Raw genomic sequence first — 14,570 nt, 5'->3', positions numbered from 1 at the left:
TAATATATATTGGGTCGATTTCTTCCTTTGATTCTGGTCTTTTTCATCTGCACACTATCGTTGAAAAAAGCAATCACCTGATGCAAAATTAACAATAAATATTATTGTAATATTATATCAGGTCACATCCCCATGTTAACTTGCCAGTTAATTCTTACATTGTTAGCTCCACAAATTAGAAAAACGTATAAGTGTATCTTTCATCTAATTGAAATTCAAAGCAAGTTATTATTCAACTAAGCCTCCTTTAATTGAATATGATAATAAACCCTTATATTAATTAGTAGTGTGTGCTTTGAAACATAATCGGTATGCTAAATAATTTATCATTAAAGATTGCAATACAGTCGCCACAATGAGAGGTAATATATATGACTTTCTTCTTTGTGCTCATATGTTAGTTCGCATTTGTGTTATCAATACGTATTTATATCAATTGGGCAATTTCTATTTGGAGTACAGTTTCATATCATCGACGTAAAGACTGATGAATAATCAAATCATATATTTATACGAAAGGTTAGGGTCTTTTTCATCTCTTGTTGACAAAGTAATTATCGGATGTTATACGATAAATATATATATATATCTGTAAGATTATATGAGGCCATTCCTCAATGTTTATTTGTAAGTCAATGCGAACATTGTTAGTTCTACTAATTAGCACAGCGTTTAAATGTATCATTTAATCTAATTGTAGTTCAAAACAAATAATTATTCTACAAAGGCTCCATCAATCGAATGTGATAATAAAGTCCCTTATAAGTTTATAATACGTATACATATATACATATAAACATTCTTTGAATAAAGCAATAAACCAACACAGCATGTGTTTCGTTCAAACAGCCATTTCAAGTACTAGAGTTTGCACCACACTCATTATTTCTGTGCTTTAAAAATAATTAAACGTTGCTACTGTTTAACAGCTGCACAGAGAAGACTTCACAACCCGACAAATACATGTTTCTTTGAAGAAATTACTCAAGTCTATAAGCTTTCTTATCAGGTTCTGATATTCTTCTTGATAGTGTGCATTGCAATTTGGATTGATAAGTAAACAATTAAATGTTTTTTCTATTTTCAAGCGTTCTTCGTTTAGCGATATTTATTTACTGTAATATCAGAATACGGCACGTTCTCAACTAACATTTCTTAGACTTTAGCCTCAGAATAAATACACATGATTATCAATTATATCATCGCGAAGTATATCCTGTTTTAATTTATGTACATGTCACCATATAACGCATGTTATCATTTATCATCATTTACGATCTTCTCAAAGTGCGATGATTAGAATAGTTAAACTCCAGACATATCATCGGGGTAGAAATTCTTTTAACATGATCTACACTATCATTTATGAAGTAAAGGCAAATACAAAGAAATATGAACACTAATTTCAATTCGTGTAGTCCATAATTGTTTCTGTCAACATCATATCTGCTTGTTTAATTGTAATAATTCGTGTTAACATTTGCAAAATGTTTCACGACCTTTATCGTTTTAAGTATGATTGGACAATACACAGTCACATAACTGTTGAAATAAAATAAGATAAATGCTATGATCGTATTCAATATTTACATTAAGGAATAGTTTCTATAGGTTCATGTTGCATATAAAGCGTTTTATCAATATACACAACTGCCGTTCGATGTATATCTTAGAATATTAAAACATAGCAATACATTCAACACATGCACAATTCTGACTTCATAGTTCAACAAAAACATTTCTGGCAACATTACAGCGTTTACAGAAGGTCACATGTAAAGATTTGAATCAGAAAAAAAGTAACACAACATATGTAGTATATTGCAATGGATGACAAATCGTCTTGGGTTATCTGGGTTTTATGTAATTTCTTAAACTGGAACTCGGCAACAATTTTAATCCATAGCATTCTTAAACCTTTGAAAATTGCCTTGGCAAAAATGAAGAAAACAAACGTGTACCAAAATTATTCAATAAATGTAAAACAAAACGACATGATACCATGAATATTTTGCACACTTAATAAAATGTCTTCGGATTTGTTCATGTCTAGGGAACGTTGACTGTTTACCATATTTATCACATACGCATAATGGCACTCCGGAGACAAACCCAAAATATATATAAAGCATTGACAACATATACAATAAGTTTCAAAGGATTGAATCAAAAACTGTGTCGAGTGTTGTTGTTTTTTCTAGCATTTTTTCTTTTAAAAATGTTGTTTTTTCAATATGTTCTCTGAAATGAGATACCGCTCAATACACACACTAGTAATACCACGACGGAGCCGACATACACCGGATATGCCTAAACTGGAATCACACCACGAGCCTGGTTCACATGTGATGCCTTCAAATCCACCGCATATCTCTCCATCCGCGGCAGTTCCCGATTATATAGTACCTGTTTCGAAAATGAATATTATTGTTTTACTGGTATATTTTCGCGTATGTTCGGAATAAAAATTATTATATTTAAACACTGCATATACTCTAATATTATGCATGAAACAGAATTTGTTATTAAATTTAAAATAACTATTATTATCAGTGCTTACGCAAAACAATCAGGTAAACTGGATTTGATTTACAGATGTCGCACCAAAGCACACATACGTGCAATGTGGAACATACAAGGTATTGAATATTCATTAAATTTAGCGAGGCTTCGAGAACCTAAACTACGAGCCTTGGCGTGAAAGCAGCTTTAATTTATTTGACACTGACCTGATGTGTTATTTTTATTTCATCATTTTCTGAAATGTTTTGTAAATAGACAAAGCAATTTTTGACATTAAAATGTATTAAATGCAAATAAACAACATGACGTCATAAGATATTTATCAGATATTTTTTAATACTTGTTGTCAAATACAAACATAGAACTTCAAACATTTTAAATATCTACTTGTTAAATAGACATTACGCAAGAAAACAAAAACTATTTTGACCCCGTAATGAATGGTTCCATAAGAAAAAAACTCGATTAAATTTATTAACATTAAAGTTTCGAACTAACGAATTTCCTAACCGAGTTTAATAAAATATGGTATGATATGACAACGAGTTTCAGATCGTTTTATCACATGCTTTTTAATGAGCAAATTAAATAAATATTTACGCAAACATAATGATAAATCCCGAATGTTGTTTACATTTCGTGACGTCATTTGACGTTTCAACGTCATTTCAGCAAAATAAATGCGATTGGTAAATAAACGAAAAATAAGCCAATGAAAACGCTTAAAAATGTTGTATTACACATGTGTAATAAAAAAAAATGTAATGGTTGTATTACATGGGAAACAGGGTATGGCATGTGATAAAATGCTATATTTTCCTAGAGTTTCGTTATACATGTCTTTAAAATAAAAGTGAGTACGAACTTTGGCCGACATGTACTAGTTATTTTACAAGTATGCCTGGCGTGAGTTGGTTACTTACGTATTGAGTTCAAACTTTTCTACAAGTGTTTAATACCATTTTCACCAATCACATCACAACTATCGATTGATCTGCTCCTAGCTGGTGTATGATGTCAAAAGGTGTTTGTACGTCAGACATTTGTGTATTTTCAAATGTTCAAATATGGATTATGTGAAATCTACTCTAAAGAAAATCAGAGCCTACATAAACACTAAACAAAATACTTTCTGGAATATGTCCAATGAGTTGCCTAATGTATGTATAATAATTCATGACATCCGAATAATTGTCTGTGTATTTACATTGACTTTTAAAACCACCGCAATTTTCTGAAGGTTCTTTCCGGAGATGACATATTTTGTTTAACCCATTTATGCCGAGAGGACTCTCCCATCCTGAAAAATTGGATCAATTTATTTCCAAAATTAGGGATGTCTAGTTTATTTATTTGTATATTTAGAATATTTCTTACAGAACTTCTTCTAAGCAAACAGCGCAGACCCAGATGAGATGCCGCATCATGACGCTAGGCATAAATGGATTAAAGACAAGTATTCAATTATAAAATATAGTATGACAACATCCACGACACATGCCTCTGAAGACTCATGTTGCTAAACGGTAATTTTGGTACGTCATTACCAAATAAAATTAAATGATATAGCAATGCCACTTATTTAATTTTTATTTTACTTATTTAATATAAAAAACTTAAGTTTTTTTAGCTGTATTCTGTGGTTACATGGGCGGAAAAGCAAACGAAAAAGCAAAGCTTATTGTGACAATTTTGAGACAACAAATCCATACAAATATAAAAAATAATAAGGCAGTCATATATATTTTATCACCCAATGTATGTTTTATATTATTTATCTTCCAAAGTAATAAAGAATTGCAATACCAAATGTTTCCATAAAACTAGCGCATGTCTGTTCCCTCCATTATCAAACATATAACATATCTAACACACCAAACTAATAACCGATACTAATAAGTCACAAATACCCTATTGCAACCATTATCGAAGGAGCCGAAGTTGTAAAGCGTGCACATTTTTTTTACCAGACTGTTTTTAAATTTATCCAATATTATATGTCTGATTTCGTATTAAATGCACTTAAAACCAGAAACTAAATGGATTTAACAAGAACAAATGTATTGAACGGTTTGAGATATTTTACGATTCCGAGAGGACAATTGTGATAATTATCGTATCGCGGCCGATGTCGGATGTTGCACTAATAATATATCTCACAATAAATGTCTAACACTTGCAACTGTATATCGCAATAAGAAGTTCGTTAACGCCCGGGTGTGCCAGGCTACGTACGTTTGTGTAGTTTTTACCTTTTGTAAAAGTCTGACGAATGAAGAAATGTAATGTGCAATAATAAGAGTGCATATAAAACAAATGAAAACAGGAGTTTCAAAATACTTTACGCTATATCAAATTTTGAGGAAAAAAAGCAACAGAACGATTTAAAGATTTTTTTATCAGAGATTACACAGTGAAAACACAAAATAAACAATACAAATTAGTCAAATACTAAATTAAAAACGTGTAGTCATGATATGTAGTGTATGTATAACCGCTCAAATGAAATTGTCAGAACGAAAGATGTATCAACTTTTTAAAATGATTTCAACCGTTTGATTATTTAATTCCATATTATACTAACGTTTTTAGAAATGTAAAAATACTTTTATTATAATTCCAATGCCGTCCGTTCTGCATCCAAAATCAAAGTGTAAACAAAAGAATCCGAACGATTAAGGATTCAGAGACATTTAATTATGCACATCCACAATCTTTTTCCTCAATGTTTTCATAACAATCTTATTTCATTCTTAGGATCATAAATACATTTCAAGCAAGATTCATTTGGCATATATTTATACACGAATGTATTATATATGTATTATTGATAGTAAATGAGATGTAACATGTAAAATAAAGTCAATATATGCACATATATGGTGTTATCTCCTCTTGGATAACCAAAAAACAATCTCAAGTCATAAGTTATTTTTACATTAAATTTTTCAATCAATAACGACAAAAGGAAAATACAGATTTTAAGCGTAGACATGTTCAAAGCAAACATTGTAAGTTCAAACTTCGCTTGCAAGGACATCCACGTTCACTTAGTATGCCATTACCATGCAGTAGTTGAAACATTTTGATGTTGCATCAACGTATGAACACACATCGTATTTATATACAACTAGCATAATAAGCTTACACTTATGAAAACTATGAAGTACACCATTTGTAACCAAATGCAATCGTGACCGCATCATTTCATATACCACAGTTCATATTGGTTACCTAAGCATTGATATGCAGAATTTTTCTAACCAATCGCCTGAAATATAATTATGTTTGGTGAAATGACCTTGAAATAATGCCATGCCGTGCTTGAATTTCGTACCAATTAAAATAAGTTAATGCATCGATGAAGAATGTTTGATTATAGATCAGGATATCGGTACTCATGGTTCTAAACTAAAGAAAAAAAGATTCGTATATGAACGTTCAACATACTTTTACTATAAGTATAAACCCTAAGAGATATGATTAATTAAACAGGATGCGCCGCGTGTTCCAAACCTTGAAAAGTACCTGCGTTTTCTTGCTGTCTTTCATTCGCGGTAAGACATCGAAATGAACAAAAGAACGAAAGCTTTAACCGCACTTCCTCCACCATCTTATGCCACTCTTCTTTAAAAAGCGAACCACTGACGAAGTACAAGAAGAAATTAAACGCGAAGTTGCAATACAGGATGACCTCTATTACGGCGTCGTAAAGATGGCGCTTAGCGTGGGCCCTGAGAGTTGAGTCGTCAATCTGGAACCACAAGCATCTGTAGATTGTGAACGGTAAGGTCGTCATTATGAGGGAAATGCTGATAAGCAGTAGCATCCTAGTCACAGAGCTTCTGGAAGCGTCTTTATGTTTGCGTGTTTGAGGTACCTCTTCGGGATCCGTGTTGCGGTTGCTTTTCTGAGCCAATTGCTTCGAAATTAAACGCCTTTTATGTCTGACTATGTTCATTCGGATGTTTATGTTGCCTAGAATTATAATCAACATTGGAACAACATTGAGTACCACTAATACCACAATTGGCCAGGTGTCACTTAAAAACGGTCCAAAGCCCTTTTTCCAATGACAGACGTTTTGTGGCTGAATATGATAACTCCAGAAGTAATGAAGAGGAAAGAGCACGCAAATAACGAACAAGACACCACAGGTTACATAAGCATTCCTTCTTCTTCTTACAAGCACCGCCGATCTACTCAAAATTGTTCTTTCGACGGTCAATGCAGCCAAGAGCCAAATGGAGTACCCTCCAAACACGTGGTTTATCCAAACCTGCGTCCTGCAAAAAGCACGCGGATTAAAATCGGTAAGATAAACGAGATTAATCTCCTCGTAAATACGGGGAACTACGGTAGTCCAAAGGAAAAACAAATCCGAGACAGCCAAGCACAGGAGAAAGATTGTGGACGAAATCTTCCAGATTCTTGGGCGAAGCAACACCGCTATGTTGAGGAGATTCCCGATGGTACCCGTGATGACAAGGCCTATTGGAACCGTGCGCCATATCCAAGACGTTATGTTGCATTCTAGAAAGGAGTTACTTTTGCAAACGTCCATCTTCAGATGTGCGTTAAAGTGTATATAAACCGATGAAATTTGTTAAGGTACACTTTGTGAATGGAACCATACAATATTATTGATATTGTAACACAAACGCGCATTCTTAGTTACAGTAACTATTTAACAATAAACTAGCAACTATATGTTTGTTTCAATCCACGATTAACTCAGAATCAGTAGCCACTTTCGTTTCAAAACATCGTACTCGCATTCACATGAAGTCTTATATATTACCCATTCTCGACTCCAAACAAACGCTTCAAGTGAAACTGGATATGTGTCCTGAACAAAAAGTTATAAGTTATTTCTCTTTACGGATTCCATTGACTTGAAAGTAATAAATATAATATGCTTAATTATACTCTTTTGTTAGTTCGTGTTGGTGCTATCGATACTATAAATTAATTTGATTATTTGCATTTGGATTTAGGTGTCATGGGAAATGGTATTTAGTTTAGGGCAGATAAATAATTATGACATATCGTTTTCGTTAACAAATCAACTGCCAGATCGTATTTTCAAATATAATAATATAATATAATATTACATGTATTTCCCCTGTGGTTTCTTTGTCAGGCGATAGTGATATTGCCGTTTACACTAATTAAAATATCTCATCAGTGTAGAATTCTCTCTAATGAAAGTTACAAGCAAGATATTATTTGACAACGGCTTCAGTAATTTAATGATTATTATACCATTTCGTAAGCTCAAATATACGTATAAACAACGCACGCAAGAGTCATTGTATTAAAACCATATGTAATGTACACCAGGTTTTTTCATTCATACGGCCAATCACAAGCCGATGCACCTGATTCATCCTTACACGAATTAATCGAAACATAACAATACATTTTATATATGTATTGAACTACTTAGTTATATTATATTATATTCGTATTTAAAAAAATGTTGAATATAGTATTGTTAATTGGTTATACAAATATATATGTAATTATTTTCTGTGGTTAACAGCGATATGGTCTTTCAGTTAAAAACAAAATGAAAATTAACTATATCTTTCACCGTTGTAATGACCTACATATTACTGCGGGCTAATTAAAATTAGATCACATTTTAATGTAAACATCCGTTTGAGATCATAAAAATAAAACGACCACAGTTAAAGGTCCACAATTAGTCACAATAATTTTCGTGATGGCATATTTTGACCCCATTTGACCCCAATTAAAACATGGCATTGTTTGTTTAAAGATAAATATTTTGACCCAGATTCAGCAAGACTTAGTAATACACTTTGATTTAAGTGTGGTAAGTAACAACACTAAATAATAGTAGACAACGATTTTATCGATGACCGTACCGATTATATAAAACACTTGACTGGGAACGCAATACAATCCAACAAGTCTGGTCGGAACATACAATAATGATTCAAAACAAATTAGACTTGGAACGCGCACGTGTTGAAATGATTTCCGGTTGTTATCTAAAATGCACACACATAAGAAATAATTATGCCATTGGTATCATAATTTAAGCTGTTTATGTAAATGTTAATGTGAAATCATCATTTTATCAAAATTATACGGGCTTCTTAACGTTAAGGCTAAAAACTGAACCACAAGAATTCTGTTGTCAAAGTTTGAGCGCATTCTAAGAAATTACAGATTTAATAACATGCCCATCTCTACTCAATACTCGATATTATATTATATAGACTCAAATGAATCTAGACCACCTATCTTTTTCTTCTCTCTAAACAATAATATTCTGAAAACATATTTCTGTCAGTTGCATTTGTTGGTACGAACATGTTTGTGACTTTTCGTATGGCTGTACAATGCATGTTTTCAGAAATAAACATTATGCATAAACGATTTCATTTTACTTTATGAATAATCCTCAACAGACTTGCTCTGAACATTTGTTCTAAGGATGTATCTAGTTTAAAATACTTCTGGTCCGTTGAAAAACTTTACTTCCAGGGATTAGATGGAATATTGCTGCATATTAGACTTGTTTAAACTCTATAAGTCACATTCTTTACACAATCATTATACGTTTTGCTAAGCACTTGTGTTCAAGTGATATCTTGGCAGAGTTTGATATGCCCTTGGCCGTTGAAAACATGGCCGCAAGCGGACATGGTAGTTATACGTTTATCTCTACAAAACCTTTGAACACTATAAATTCACTATTTTACCCTATAATAATGAATTCTGCTCATAAATAATAATACCAGAGGGTACGACAGATTTTCATTAAAATGTGTGTCCATAGTAAAACCGTGTGGACACAACCTGCTCAGAGCAGTTTAGATACTTTTGGTCTCAGAATTTTGCCTCAGGACGTTTGAACCTCTTTTATTGAAAGACTTGTTCTCTTTCTATGAAATAAAGTATTTTTTAAAGTGAAATTGATTTGTTTTTTCTAATGATAAATCTTTAGTTGCTTATGTTAACAATTGCAGTTTTCAACTATTGTATGGACAAGACACTGTATCTAAATGCACTTTTAAAATGAATATGGAACTTAATAGTTGTTCATTTATACTATCTTCAGTTTCTTACTCATAAATATTGAACGACTGTCACATGATATTCTTAATTATGCAACTGCAGTGATCTACATACTATCTTATGCATGTACAAGATTTGTATCAGCTATGAGATAAAACAGATTGTGTTATTGGATTTTACTGACAACCACCGATTATATAACTCGAAAACCGCATTTCTGCCGTACATCTTAGCATTAAATTTGAATTATTAGTGTGTTATTTTACTTTTAATGGAGAAGACTTGATTTGGACCTTTTAAAAATGGTTGAAATTAAAAATATTGTATCATTTGTACATCAAATAAGAACAACGTTCTCATGATGAGCTTTTGTAATCATACTTTATCAGTCGTCAACAATAATCTTGTGATTTCTGAAGAAGCCACATTTATTACCGCATCTTCATGAAACTGGGCGAAAACAAATTTCCAGTGATGCTTCGGCCTAGTTCAAAATGTGATCACGTAAGCTCCAAAACTAGGTGATCAGGTCAAATTAAAGAAAACGCTTTTTAAGACTCTTGAAGACATATTTTTTCTCAAATCATCATGAAACTTTCTCAGAAAATGTGTTCCCAATGCTTTGCACTGACCGTTCCAAGGCTGTGACCACAGCTTTATTCTTACATGTGTTTATATTGTTTTGTTTTGTGCTGTTTTGTACTGTTTTGGCATTTAATTGGTCACTTGCCTTAAATAAAGGACCACTAATTGCATATAATAAGAATGCAATACTGTTCCATCAGCTGGAGTTTCACTTCTTTATATTATATAATGATATCAGTTAGAATAAATTCGAGTCCGAAAATGGTTCAGGGTGGTTAGAAAACATGGCCGCCAGAAGGCGGGTGAGTTGCTTTTATACGATGTTTGTCTATAGTAAAACACTGAGAACACTAGAAGAAACATTTAGTAATAACCAGGACACGTGCTAAGAACATTTGTTCTAATAATATATCGGTTATGTCGGTTGAACATTATAACCGCCAGGAGGTGGGGTCGATATCCTTTTATGGCGATAAACTTGTGAAACAATAAAGAAGTCACTTTTCTTACTCTAATCAACAAAAATCTTGCTTGAAACATTTGTTGTATTTAGTTATCGGCAATATTCGAAAATGGTATGGACGTTTAAAAGAATTTCCGCAAGAAGAGGGTGTAATTGTCCTTTTATCGATGTTGTTAAACCTTGTTAACAATTTAGAACTCGCCTTTTTTGCATTCATGGAATATGCTAAGAACATTTATTTAATGATATCGCGGTTGAGTTAAAAAATAGTTCAGGTCCGTTTTAAAACATGGTCGCCAAAGGGTGGTGTAGTTTTCATTCAATGGCTTCGGAGCCTAGCGGACACTCTGAACTGGGACATGCTCAGAACCTCTGTTCTAAAAACATGGCGGGTGAATAAGACAATGCTTATAGCCACCAAAGGGGAAGGCAATTGTCATTATATTGCTTTGGCTAAAGAGAAACCTCGTGCAATCCTTACAAAAAATTCTAAAACATTTGGTTTGATGACAGCGGATATGTAAGAAAATTGTTCGAAATTCTATGGTCCCACGGGAAAGGGGCAATTACCCATATAGGACTTTCGTAAACCATGTGAACATTTTAAAAGTCATATTTTTGCGCATCATAAATTTAATTAGAACATTTGTTCTCATGATGTCTGGGCAAAGTCATAAAAGTCTGACAGAAACTTCCCACAAGGTGCTCAGAACGTCGGGTTTCATGTGAGCTACCTAAGGACTTTGGTCCTCTTTTTTATATTGCATTGCGCGTATAAAGTGTATATTTGTATCAGTTTAAACAATGTCTTCACACACGTGATATTTTCTGTCTGCAGCCATAATTGCAACGAGCTTAAGCTATATGAGACCTCTCCTGGATCGTCTCGGTCACAAAAACGCTTCGTTCTCAAAATACGAGCGTAAGATTTACTTTCAGGAAATCTAAACTTGCATCCTGTGCAACACTGAGATATTGGTTACGAATTTTGTCATACTGAACAAATGATACAAGAGAATGCACACTTAGCAACGACTTAACAACCAAAACATGTCAGATAGTTAGACCAAAGTTGTATGATTTCAGCCCTTGCACTTCAAAGGATAAACACCAGCACTATTGGTATTTTGTTGGTGCAAAACATGAGAATATCGTTAACAACTGCTCTGTGCAGTTAATAAGTATATTTTGTACACAATTTTGACTTTACCAAATTGTTTATTAACAAATAAATTAGATCTATTTGAACTTTCATTGATAAACTTAAAACTCTTGATGTATGATACATAATACTAATTGTAACCCTTTTCGGAAGTTGCCTGAACTCGGATGGACTAAAAGATGGAGAAAAAACGTTGGTAAAAATGGCCAAAGAACCATAAGTCAAAATAACAAATCTCATTATCAATATCACATAACAATACACATGTCCATACGTTTATACTATAACGTGTTTTTTATGTTGAAACGAGGAATTCCATTCAAACAAATCGTCATATTTTTTGCGATTTGTGTCATAATGCCAATTCGTTGTTCATGTTATGACATACACCTCTTAATAATCAAAACACAGTGCAAACTGTGGCAGAGAAAAAAAAGAGATACAAAACTGAAACTGGTTAATTTTTTATATTTTTGTTTTACCTGAATCCCATAATTTTATTTTTATTTGTATACACTTTTATAATATTATATTTTGCCATATTGAAGATGGAGATCTAAGCAAATAATCGATAACAGGACGTATTACTGCTTCTTTTATCGATTTTCTTACTCGTAGCCCGCATAGTAAAGAAGTAGTTCCCCTAATACCGTTTGCTGAATGCCAGTACTAAATATTGTTGGCTTGTGGATAATTTTATGCAACTATTACCAAACCTAAACAAAACTATTTGTGTTTAAAACAGAGTTCAAATAGGAAGACCCGGAGTTCAGAGTTATGTACGAAGCTTAGAAGGCCTTTGACGAATGTGGATTCATTAGTGTGAGGTTAGCAGGTGTGTGTCATTTGAAGGCAAATCATTAGCATTTTCTCCTACGCTTCCCGTAAATGCGTAACATTCCGTATTACGAGCTCTTACTGCGCATGTAAGTTTTTTTAGTGACTGAAAATATACTGAGGTATGGTTGCAATTGTCGCAGTAATTATTCAATGAGCAATCCCCACACAAGCTATGCGGCTCGCTTGAGATTCAAACTCACGAACTATATTTTCATAGAGCTGTAATATTTCACACGAGCTATCCGTCGGGGATATCCAACTTAATCACCGGGAAAATTGACAAATTCACATTTTTCTTCACATTTGTATATTTCCAGTAAAAAGTACTTCAGTATTTTGTGTTTTGTGAGTGCTTTTGGTTTATTTACGTTTCTGTCGGCTTTTTACATTCAGACCTCACTTGCTAAAAAAATTAGCCGTTGATTAAAAATTAATCATAGTTTACAGTTAAGGTTCATAGTTCTGGGTGAATTAAACCCTGTTCAAACTCTGCACAAATTATTAACTACGTCTACAGAGTTTGGCCGTAATGGTCAACCTTATTCCTGTCAAGAAACACACTTGTTTTCTTTATCTTTAACTATGATCTTTCTCGAAGGCAACTACAAATGGTTTGAATACCCAAACGTATACAGTCAAAACTGAGAACAGCGGTCAGTCAAGGGAAATGACCAAAACGATCGTTGTCGACAAGTGACCGCTATTCTCGGATCACCACTGTTGAGATGGTTTGTCAGTAAGTAGTGCCACGTCTTTACCTCAACCAATCGTTTGCACACAGTGTAAATCCACGGCTCATTGCCGATAACATGGCCTTAGTATAATAACATAAATAATGTATATTAAATAAAACAGAATAATGTTTTATAAATTGATTTTATTTCATAACTATTTTTAAACTGACTGACTTTATCGACAATATAATTGTTGTTTACTCATGCATCTCGTTCATTGAGTAAATTTGAGAGTTCGTATAACATTAATTGGGAGGTATTTTTATGTAAAAATTGTCACGTGACTTTGACGTAACGTCCGAACAAATATTAAAGCGGATTCGCTGTTATACACCGAAAATACGGTATAACTCTATCGTTCTAATTCAACGAAAAAGATGCCAAAATCTTGTTAAAGAATATTTAGTATGTTTTAAAAGTTGCAATTCAATGTATATTTTTTTCTGAACAAACGATTACTAATCCTTTTATATCCTTCTTATAACAAAACTCGCCAGCTTTGTGTTGTTTTAAAACCTTATCAACGATAAAGATCCATGCTTGGTCGTTATGAATGCAGCCGATAATGCTTCTAATAAATATTACTATTGTTTATACACCTGTTTCATTGGTGTTTTTAATTTTCGTGATTCGAAACGACGGACGCGTGATCGTGATTTTCATTTCAAACGTGACTTTCGGAGTTAAATATACTGGCCGTTGACCGTTTTGACAATTTACCTTTATTCTCAGGTGTAATTGAGTGATTTTCGTCGGGGAGGTGGGAATCCGGACTGACCGTTGTCTGCAGTTGACCGTTATTTTCAAGTGACCGTTAGGTCAGTTTTGACTGTACTTCTAAAGCCCGATGTAGAAAATAGACAGTGGCTTTTCGTGTTGATAAATGTTTTGTAACACCAAAGTGTGTGTCATGAAATTTGTTTTAACTATTAAATAACACAAAATTATATTGATCATTCCTTTTGGCGACATCCTACAGTTATTTATATAAGGTTTCTGCCCTGCATTTATTGTCGTGTTGTTCTGTTAGAGGCTTGATGGATGACGTGGAGACGCGATAAATAAAGAAATCACTGAAGGAATATGGTCAAATGGCCATCTATGTATAAATATTTAAGTTTACTGCAACCGAATAATAAAAAAGAACTGATACAAGAATGCCTGTTTGTAAAAGAATCACTTTAAGTTCGAACATGTATTATTCACGCAA

The 14,570-nt window shown here is 33.1% G+C and overlaps 1 protein-coding gene across 1 annotated transcript in view; it reads left to right on the top strand.

Moving 5' to 3' along the window:
* The window catches only part of LOC127838358 (uncharacterized), a 372,916-nt gene that overhangs the window by 224,610 nt on the left and 133,736 nt on the right, over positions 1–14,570 (top strand). The gene's annotated exons all lie outside the window — the stretch shown is intronic.

Source organism: Dreissena polymorpha, chromosome 7, assembly GCF_020536995.1.
Source record: "Dreissena polymorpha isolate Duluth1 chromosome 7, UMN_Dpol_1.0, whole genome shotgun sequence".
Lineage (NCBI taxonomy): Eukaryota > Metazoa > Mollusca > Bivalvia > Myida > Dreissenidae > Dreissena > Dreissena polymorpha.
Note: the sequence above shows the minus strand (reverse complement) of the source record. Positions and strands in the feature narration are given on the sequence as shown.